Raw genomic sequence first — 12105 nt, 5'->3', positions numbered from 1 at the left:
AATAATCATTATAACTGCAATAATGATAATGATGATAAGGATAATCATGACGATAATGACTATAAAGATGATGATCATAATAATAATTACAATAATGATGATAATGATGGTGATAATAATCATAGAGTCCATTTATAATAGAATAAGGATTAAAACTAATAAAATCCCAAAAGTCGAAAAACGGCAAAATGAAGCGTATTATAGCCTTTTTAGAGAAAGGTCGAAGAACCCTTTTTTGGCTATTATATGATAATTGTGATGATTTTAACATTAATTCAGGTAATTATGATGATTTTCATGATAATTCCTTTATTATTAACAATAATGACAATTAAGATAATGATAATTATAATGATAATTTGTTTATAATTACTCCAATAATAGCAATATCTAACTCTATTCTAATAATTTTCATACTAATAATGACAAAAGAAATAATATCATTATTATTGTTATTATAATGAGTATTATTGTCATTGTTATTTGTAACATTATTATTATTGTTATCATCATTATAGAAATAGTTATATAGATGAAAATGACAGTAATATTTAGCATAATAATAATTATAACTGAAATAATGATACTGGTAATAATGATAATCATGACGATAATGACTATAATGAAGATAATCATAAGAATAATGACAATAATGATGATGATAATAATCATAGAGTCCATTTATAATGAAATAAAGGTTAAAACTAATAAAATCCCAAAAGTCGAAAAAACTGCAGAATCTAGCCTTTTGAGAGAAAGCTCGAAAAAAAAACCTTTTTCTCTTTTGAATGATAATTGTGATTTTAACATTAATTCAGGTAATTATGACAATTTTCATGATAACTCCTTTATTAACCATAATGATGATAATTATAATGATAATGACAATAATAATGATAATAATAAAATGATAATTATAATGATAATTTTGATAATTACTGCAATAATAGCAATAATTAACTCTATTCTAATAATTTTCATACTAATAATGACAATAGATATAATATCATCATTATTATTGTTATTATAAAGAGTATTATTGTTATTATTATTTCTAAAATTATCATTATTGTTGTTATCATTATAAAAATAGTTATGATGAAAATGACAGTAATAATTTGCATAATAATTATTATAACTGCAATAATCATAATGATAATAATGATAACCATGACGATAATGACTATAATGATGATAAACAAAAGAATAATGACAATAAGGATGAGAATAATAATCATAGAGTCCATTTATAATGAAATAAAGGCTAAAACTAATATATTCCCAAAAGTCGAAAAAAAACTGCAAAATCCAGCCTTATGAGAGAAAGGTCGAAAAAAACCTTTCTCGGTTTTAATTGATAATTATGATGATTTAAACATTAATTCAGGTAATTATGATGATTTTCATGATAATTCCTTTATCATTAACAATAATGATCATTATGATGATAGTGACTATAATGATATTGATAATAGTAATAAATGATAATCATAATGATAATTTTGATAATTACTGCAATAATAGGAATAATTAACTCTATTCTAATAATTTTCATACTAATAATGACAATAGAAATGATAATATCATTATTATTGTCATTATAATGAGTATTGTCATTATTATTTCCAAAATTATCATTATTGTTATCATCATTATAAAAATAGTTATGATGATGAAAATGAGAATAATAATTAGCATTATAATCATTATAACTGCAATAATGATAATGATAATAATGATAATCATGACGATAATGACTATAATAATGATAATCATAAGAATAATGACAAGAATGATGATAATAATAATCATAGAGTCCATTTATAATGAGATGAAAGCTAAAACTAATAAAATCCAAGAAGTCGAAAAACGGCAAAAACTATCGTATTACAGTGTTTTGAGAGAAAGTTCGAAAAAAAAATTTTTTCGCTTTTAAATAATAATTATGATGATTTTAACATTAATTCAGGTAATGATGAGGATTTTCATGATGATTCCTTTATTATTAACAATAATGGTGATAATTATGATGATAATGACAATGATAATAATGATAATAGAATGAAAATTATAATGATAATTTTAATAATTATCATTATTGTTATTGTCATTATAAAAATAGCTATAATTATAAAAATGACAGTAATAATTAGCTTAAAAATCATTATATCTGCAATAATGATAATAATAATAATGATAATCATGACGATAATGACTATAATGATGATAATCATAAGAATAATGACAATAATGATGATAATCATAAGAATAATGACAATAATGATGATAATAATCATAGAGTCCATTTATAATGAAATAAAGGGTAAAATTAATAAAATCCTAAAAGTAAAAAAAACAGCAAAATCTAGCGTATTAAATGATAATTATGATGATTTTGTCATCAATTCAGGTAATTATGATGATTTTCATGATAACTCCTCTATTATTAACCATGATGATGATAATTATGATGATAATGACAATAATAATAACGATAATATTAAAATGATAATTATAATGATAAGTTTCATAATTACTGCAATAATAGCAATAATGAACTCTATTCTAATATTTTTAAAACTAATAATGACAATAGGAATAATAATAATACCATTATTATTGTTATTATAATGAATATTGTTGTCATTATTATTTCTAAAATTATCCTTATTGTTATTATCATTATAACAATCGTTATAATGATAAAAATGTCAGTAATGATTTGCATAATAATCATTATAACTGCAATAATGATAATGCTAATAATGGTAATCATGACGATAATGACTATAATGATGATAATCATAAGAATAATGACAATAATCATAATAATCAAAGAGTCCATTTATAATGAAATAAAGGCTAAAACTATTAAAATCCCAGAAGTCAAAAAATCGGGAAAATCAAGCGTATTACAGCCTTTTGAGACAATGTCGAAATTTTTTTTCATGATAATTCTTTTATTATTAACAATAATGATGATAATTATGATTATAATGTCAATGATAATAATAATATAACGATAATTATTATGATTTTTAAAATAAATACAGCAATAATAGCAATAATTAACTCTATTCTAATAATTTTCATTCTAATAATGACAGAAGAAATAATATCATTATTATTGCTATTATAATGAGTATTATTGTCATTATTATTTGTAAAATTATTATTATTTTTATTATCATTATAAAAATAGTTATAATGATGAAAATGACAGTACGAATTAGAATTATAATCATTATAACTGCAATAAAGATAATGATAATAATGATAATCTTGCCGATAATTACTATAATGATGATAATCATAAGAACAATGATAATGATGATATTTTTTATAATTACTGCAATAACAGCAATAATTAACCCTATTCTAATAATTTTAATACTAATAATGACAAAAGAAGTAATATCATTATCATTGTCATTATAATGACTATTATTGCCGTTATTATTTCTAAAATTACTATTATTATTGTTATTATCATTATAAAAATAGTTACAATGAAAATTATAGTAATAATTAGCATAATAATCATTAGAAGTGCAATAATGATAATGATAATAATGATTATCATGACGATAATGACAATAATGATGATAATTATAAGAATAATGAGAATAATGATGATAATAATGAGCAAAGAGTCCATTTATAGTGAAATAAAAGTTAAAACTAATAAAATCCTAGAGGTAGAAAAAACGGCAAAATCTAGTGTATTACAGCTTTTTGAGAGAAAGGTCGAAAAAAACCTTTTTCGCTTTTAATTGATAACTATGATGATTTTAACATAAATTCACGTAATTACGATAATTTTCATGATAACACATTTATTATTAACCATAATGATGATAATATGATAATGACAACAATAATAATGATAATAAAAAAAATTATGATTATAATGATAATTTTGATAATTACTGCAATAAAAGGAATATTATTATTATTGTTATTATAATAAGCATTTTTGTCATTATTATTTCTAAAATTATCATTATTGTTATTATCATTATAAAAATAGTTGTGACGATGAATCTGGCAGTAATAATTTGCATAATAATTATTATAACTGGAATAATGATAATGATAATAATAATAATCATGATGATAATGACTATAATGATAATCATATGAATAAAGAGAATAATGATAATAATAATCATAGAATCCATTTATAATGAAATAAAGGCTAAAACAAATAAAATCCCAAAAGTCGAAAAAATGGCAAAATCTAGCATATTACAGCCTTTTGAGAGAAAGGTCGAAGAACCCCCTTATTCGCTTTTAATTTATAATTATGAGGATTTTAACATTAATTCAGGTAATTATGATGATTTCCATGATAATTCCTTTGTTATTAACAATAATGATGATAATTATGATGATAATGACAATAATAATAATAATAATGATATAAAGATAATTTTTTATAATTACTGCAATAATGGCAATAATTAACTCTATTCATAATACTTTTCATACTAATAATGACAAAAGAAATAATATAATTATTATTGTTATTATAATGAGTATTATTGTCATTATTATTTCTAAAATTATTATTATTGTTATTATCATTATGAAAATAGTTATAAAGACGAACATGACAGTAATAATTAGCATAATAATCATTAAAACTGCAATAATGATAATGATAATAATGATAATCATGACGATAATGACTATAAGGATGATAATCATAAGAATAATGACACTGATAATGATAATAATCATAGAGTCCATTTATAATTAAATAAAGGCTAAAACTAATAAAATACCAAAAGTCGGAAAAAACGGCAAAATCTAGCGTATTACATCCTTTTGAGAGAAAGGTCGAAGAACCCCCTTTTTCGCTTTTAAATGATAATTATGATGATTTTAACATTAATTCTGGTAATTATGATGATTTTCATGATAATTCCTTTATTATTAACAATAATTATGATAATTATGATGATGATGACAATAATAATAATGATAATAATAAAATGATAATTATAATGATTTTTTTATAATTACTGCAATAATAGCAATAATTAACTCTATCCTAATAATTTTCATACTAATCATGACAAAAGAAAAAATATCATTATTTTTCTTATTATAATGAGTATTATTGTCATTATTATTTCTAAAATTACCATTATTGTTATTATCATTATAAAAATAGTTTTAATGATGAAAATAATTAGCATATTAATCATTAAAACTACAAAAATTATAATGATAATAATGATAATCATGATGATAATGACTATAATGATGATAATCATATGAATAATGACAATAATGATGATAATGATAACAATCATAGAGTCCATTTATAAAGAAATAAAGGTTCAAACTAATAAAATGGTCGAAAAAACGGCAAACTTTAGCGTATTACAGCCTTTTGAGATGAAGGTCGAAAAAAAACTTTTTCGTTTTTAAATGATAATTATGATTATTTTGATATTAATTGAGGTAATTATGATGATTTTCATAATAATTCCTTTATTATTAACCATAATGATGATAATTATGATGATAATGACAATAATAATAATGATAATAATAAACCGATAATTATAATGATAATTATAATAATAAATGCAATAATAACAATAATTAACTCTATTCTAATTATTTTCATACTAATAATGACAATAGAAATAAAAATGTCATTATAATTGTTTTATAATAAGTATTATTGCCATTATCATTTCTAAAATTATCATTATTGGAATTATCATTATAAGAATAGTTATAATGATGAAAATGGCAGTAATAATTAGCATAATAATCATTATAACTGCAATAAAGATAATAATATTAATGATTATCATGACGATAATGACTATAATGATGATAATCATAAGAATAATGACAATAACAATAATAAGCATCGAGCCCATTTATAATGAAATATAGGCTAAAACTAATAAAATCCCAAAAGCAAAATCTACAGCCTTTTGAGAGAAACGTCGAAAAAAGTTTTTCGCTTTTTAAATTATAATTATGATGATTTTAACACTAATTCAGGTAATTATGATGATTGCCATAATAATTCCTTTATTATTAACAATAATGATTATAATTATGATGATAATGACAATAACAATAATGATAATAATATAATGATAATGATAATTTTTCTATATTACATGATATAATAGCAATAATTAACTCTATTCTAATAGTTTTCATTCTAATAATGACAAAAGAAATGATATCATTATTATTGTTATGATAATGAGTATTATTGTCATTATTATTTCTAGAATTATTATTATTGGTATTATCATTATACAAATAGTTATAATGATGAAAATGATAGCAATAATTAGCATAATAACCATTATAACTGCAATAATGATAATGATAATAATGATAATCATGACGATAATGACTATAATGATGATAATCATAAGAATAATGACAATAATGATGATAATGATAATAATTTATTTCATTTATAATGAAATAATGGCTAAAACTAATAAAATCCCACAAGTCGAAAAAACGGCAAAATCTAGCGTATTACAGCCTTTTAAGAGAAAGGTCGAAAAAATAAACCTTACTCGCTTTTAAATGATAATTATGATGATTTTAAAATTAATTTAGGAAATTATGATGATTTTCATGATAATTCCTTTATTATTAACAATAATGATAATTATGATGATAATGACAATAATAATAATGATAATAATATGATAATTATGATGATGATTTTGATAATTACTGCAATAATAGCAATAAGTAACTCTATTCTAATAATTTTCATACTAGTAATGACAAAAGAAATAATATCATTATTATTGTTATTATAATTAGTATTATTGTTATTATGAGTATTATTGTTATTATAATGAGTATTATTGTCATTATTATTTCTAAAATCATTATTATTGTTATTATCATTATAAAAATAGTTATAATGATGAAAATGACAGGAATAATTAGCATAATAATCATTAAAACTACAAAAATGATAATGATAATAATGATAATCATGACGATAATGACTATAATGATGATAATCATTAGAATAATGACAATAATGATGATAATAATGATCATAGAGTCCATTTATAATGAAATAAAGGCTAAAACTAATAAAATCCCACATGTCGAAAAACGGCAAAATATTGCGTATTAGCCTTTTGAGAGAAAACTCGAAAACCCCCTTTTTCGCTTTTAAATTATAATTATGATTTTAACATTTATTCATGTAATTATGATGATTTTCCTTTATTAACCATAATGATGATAATGATGATGATAATGACAATAATGATGATTATAATAAAATGATAATTATAATGATAATTTTGATAATTACTGCAGTAATAGCAATAATTAACTCTATTCTTATAATTTTCATACTAATAATGACAATAGAAATGATATTATCATTATTATTGTTATTATAAAGAGAATTTTTGTCATAATCATTTCTAAAATTATCATTATTGTTATCACTATAAAAATAGTTATAACAGTAATAATTTGCATAATAATTATTATAACTGCAATAATGATAATGATAATAATGATAATCATGACGATAATGACCATAATGATGATAATCATAAGAATAATGACAATAATGATGATAATAATAATCATAGAGTCCAATTATAATGAAATAAAGGCTAAAACTAATAAAATCCCAAAAGTCGAAAAAAAACTGCAAAATCCAGCCTTATGAGAGAAAGGTCGAAAAAAACCTTTCTCGGTTTTGATTGATAATCATGATGATTTAAACATTGATTCAGGTAATTGTGATGATTTTCATAATAATTCCTTTATCATTAACAATAATGATGATAATTATGATAATGACTATAATAATATTGATAATAATAATAAAATGATAATCACAATGATAATTTTGATAATTACTGCAATAATAGCAATAATTAACTCTATTATAATAATTTTCATACTAATAATGACAATAGAAATAATATCATTATTATTGTTATTATAAAGAGTATTATTGTCATTATTATTTCTAAAATTATCATTATTGTTATTATCATTATAAAAATAGTTATAATGATGAAAATGACTAATAAATAGCATCTTAGAGTCCATTTAGAATTAGATGAAGTTTAAAACTAATAAAAAGTCGAAAAACGGCAAAAACTATCGTATTACAGTCTTTTAAAGGAAAGGTCGAAAAAAAACTTTTTTCGCTTTTAAATGATAATTATAATAATTTTAACATTAATTCGGGTAATGATGAGGATTATCATGATGATTCCTTTATTATTAACAATAATGATGGTAATTATGATGATAATGACAATGATAATAATGATAATGATAATAGAATGATAATTATAATGATAATTTTGATAAATATCATTATTGTTATTGTCATTATAAAAATAGTTATAATTATAAAAATGACAGTAATAATTAGCATAAAAATCATTATAACTGCAATAATGATAATAATAATGATAATCATAACGATAATGACTATAATGATGATAATCATAAGAATAATGACAATAATGATGATAATCATGAGAATAATGACAATAATGATGATAATAATTATAGAGTCCATTTGTAATGAAATAATGGTAAAACTAATAAAATCCCAAAAGTACAAAAAACGGCAAAATCTAGCGTATTACAGCCTTTTGAGTTCTAAATGATAATTGTGATGATTTTAACATTAATTAAGGTAATTATGGTGATTTTCATGATAATTCCTTTATTATTAACAATAATGATGATAATTATGATGATAATGACAATAATAATAATGATAATAATAATATAATGATACTTATAATGACAATTTTTATAATTACTGCAATGATAGCAATAATCAACTATATTCTAGTAATTTTCATATTAATAATGACAAAAGAAATAATATCATTATCATTGTTATTATAATGAGTATTATCGTCATTATTATTTCTAAAATTATTATTATTGTTAATATCATCATAAAATTAGTTATAATGATGAAAATGACAGTAATAATTAACATAAAAATCATTAAAACTGCAATTGTGATAATGATAATCATTACGATAATGAATATAATGATGATAATCAAAAGCATAATGATAATAATGATGATAATAATAATAGAGTCCATTTATAATGAAATAAAGTCTAAAACTAATAAAATGCCAAAAGTCGAAAAAACGACAAAATCTAGCCTTTTGAGAGGAAGGTAAAAAAAAAAAACCTTTTTCGTTTTTAAATAATAATTATGATGATCTAAACATTAATTCAAATAATTATGATGGTTTTCATGATAATTCCTTTATTATTAACCATAATGATGATAATTATGATAATAATGACAATAATAATAAGGATAATAATAAAATCATAATTATAATGATAATTTTCATAATTACTGCAATTATAGCAATAATTAACTCTATTCTAATAATTTTCACACTAATAATGACAATAGTAATATTAATAATATTATTGATATTATAATGAGCATTATTGTCATTATTATTTCTAAAATTATCATCATAAATATATTTATAATGATGAAAATGTCAATAATAATTTGCATAATAATCATTATAACTGCAATAATGATAATGATAATGATAATCAAGACGATAATGACTATAATGATGATAAACATAAGAATAATGAAATAAAGGGTAAAACTTATAAAATCCCTAAAGTCGAATAAACGGCAAAATCTAGCGAATTACAGCCTTTTGAGAGAAAGGTCGAAAAAACCCTTTTCAGTTTTATACGGTAATTATCATGATTTTAACATTAATTCAGGTAATTATGAGGGTTTTCATGATAATTCCTTTATTATTAACCATATTGATAATTATGATGATAATGACAATAATAATAATGATAATAATAATATAATGATAATTATAATGATATTTTTTTATAATTACTGCAATAATAGCAGTAATTACCTCTATTCTTATAATTTTCATACTAATAATGACAAAAGAAATAATATCCTTATTATTGTTATTAAAATGAATATTATTGTCATTATTATTTCTAAAATTATTATTATTGTTATTATCATTATAGAATTGTTATAATGATGAAAATGACACTAATAATTAGCATAATAATCATTATAACTGCAATAATGATAATGATAATAATGATAATCATGACGATTATGACTATAATGATGATGATCATAAGAATAATGACAACAATGATAATGATGATAATAATAAGCAAAGAGTCCATTTATAATGAAATAAAAGCTAAAACTATTAAAATCCCAAAAGTCGAAAAAACGGCAAAATCTAGCGTATTACAGCTTTTTGAGAGAAAGGTCGAAAAAAAACCTTTTTCGCTTTTAAATCATAATTATGATGATTTTAACATTAATTCAGGTAACTATGAGGATTTTCATGATAATACCTTTATTATTAACCATAATGATGATAATTATGATGATAATGACAATAATAATAATAATAATAATAATAATAATAATAATCAATGATGATTATAATGATAATTTTGATAATTACTGCAGTAATAGCAATACTTAACTCTATTCTAATAATTTTCATACTAATAATGACAATAGAATTAATGATAATACCATTATTGTTGTTATTATAATGAGCATTATTGTCATTATTATTTCTAAAATTATCATTATTCTCATTATCATTATAAAAAGAGTTATAATAATGAAAATGACAGTAATAGTTTGCATAATAATCATTATAAGTGCAATAATGATAATAATAATCATGACGATAATGACTATAATGATAATCATAAGAATAATGAGAATAATGATGATAATAATCATAGAGTCCATTTATAATGAAATAAAGGCTAAAACTAATAAAATCCCCAAAGTCGAAAAAACTCAAAATCTAGAGTATTACAGCCTTTGGAGAGAAAGGTCGAAGATCCCCATTTTTCGCTTTTTAATAATAATTATGATGATTTTAACGTTAGTTCAGGTAATTATGATGATTTTCATGATAATTCCTTTATTATTAACAATAATGATGATAATTATGATGATAATGACAATAATAATGATAATAATAAAATGATAATTGTAATGATAATTTTTTATAGTTACTTCAATAATAGCAATAATCAACTCTATTCTAATAATTTTCAGACTAATAATGACAAAAGAAATAATATTATTATTGTTATTATAATGAGTATTATTGTCATTATTATTTCTAAAATTATTATTGTTATTATCATTATAAAAATAGTTATAATGATGAAAATGACAGTAATAATTAGCATAATAATGATTATAGCTGCAATAATAATAATGATAATAATGATAATCATGACGATAATGACTATAATGATGATAATCATAAGAATAATGACAATAATGATATAAATAATCATATAGTCCATTTATAATGAAATAAAGGCTAAAACTAATAAAATCCCAAAGGTCGAAAAAACGGCAATTTTTATTACAGCCTTTTGAGAGAAAGGTCGAAGAACCGCCTTTTTCGCTTTTAAATGATAATTATGATGATTTTAACTTTAATTCAGGTAATTATGATGATTTTCATGATAATTCCTTTATTATTAACAATAATGATAATTGTGATGATAATGACAATGATAATAATGATAATAATAATATAATGATAATTATAATGATAATCTTTTTTATAATTACTGAAATAATAGCAATAATTAACTCTATTCTAATAATATTCATACTAATAATGACAAAAGAAATAATAAAATCATTATTATTGTTATTATGATCAGCATTATTGTCATTATCATTTCTAAAATTATTATTATTGTTATTGTCATTATAAAAATAGTTATAATGAGAATGATAATAATGATAATCATGACGATAATGACTATAAAGATGATAATCATAAGAATAATGACAATAATGTTGATAATGATGATAATAATAATCATAGAGTCCATTTATCATGAAAATCATCATAATTACCTGAATTAAAGTTAAAATCATCATAATTATCATTTAAAAGCGAAAAAGGCGGTTCTTCGACCTTTCTCTCAAAAGGCTGTAATAAAAATTGCCGTTTTTTCGACCTTTGGGATTTTATTAGTTTTAGCCTTTATTTCATTATAAATGGACTATAT

Source organism: Penaeus vannamei, chromosome 7 (assembly GCF_042767895.1).
Source record: "Penaeus vannamei isolate JL-2024 chromosome 7, ASM4276789v1, whole genome shotgun sequence".
Taxonomy (NCBI): Eukaryota; Metazoa; Arthropoda; class Malacostraca; order Decapoda; family Penaeidae; genus Penaeus; species Penaeus vannamei.
Note: the sequence above shows the minus strand (reverse complement) of the source record.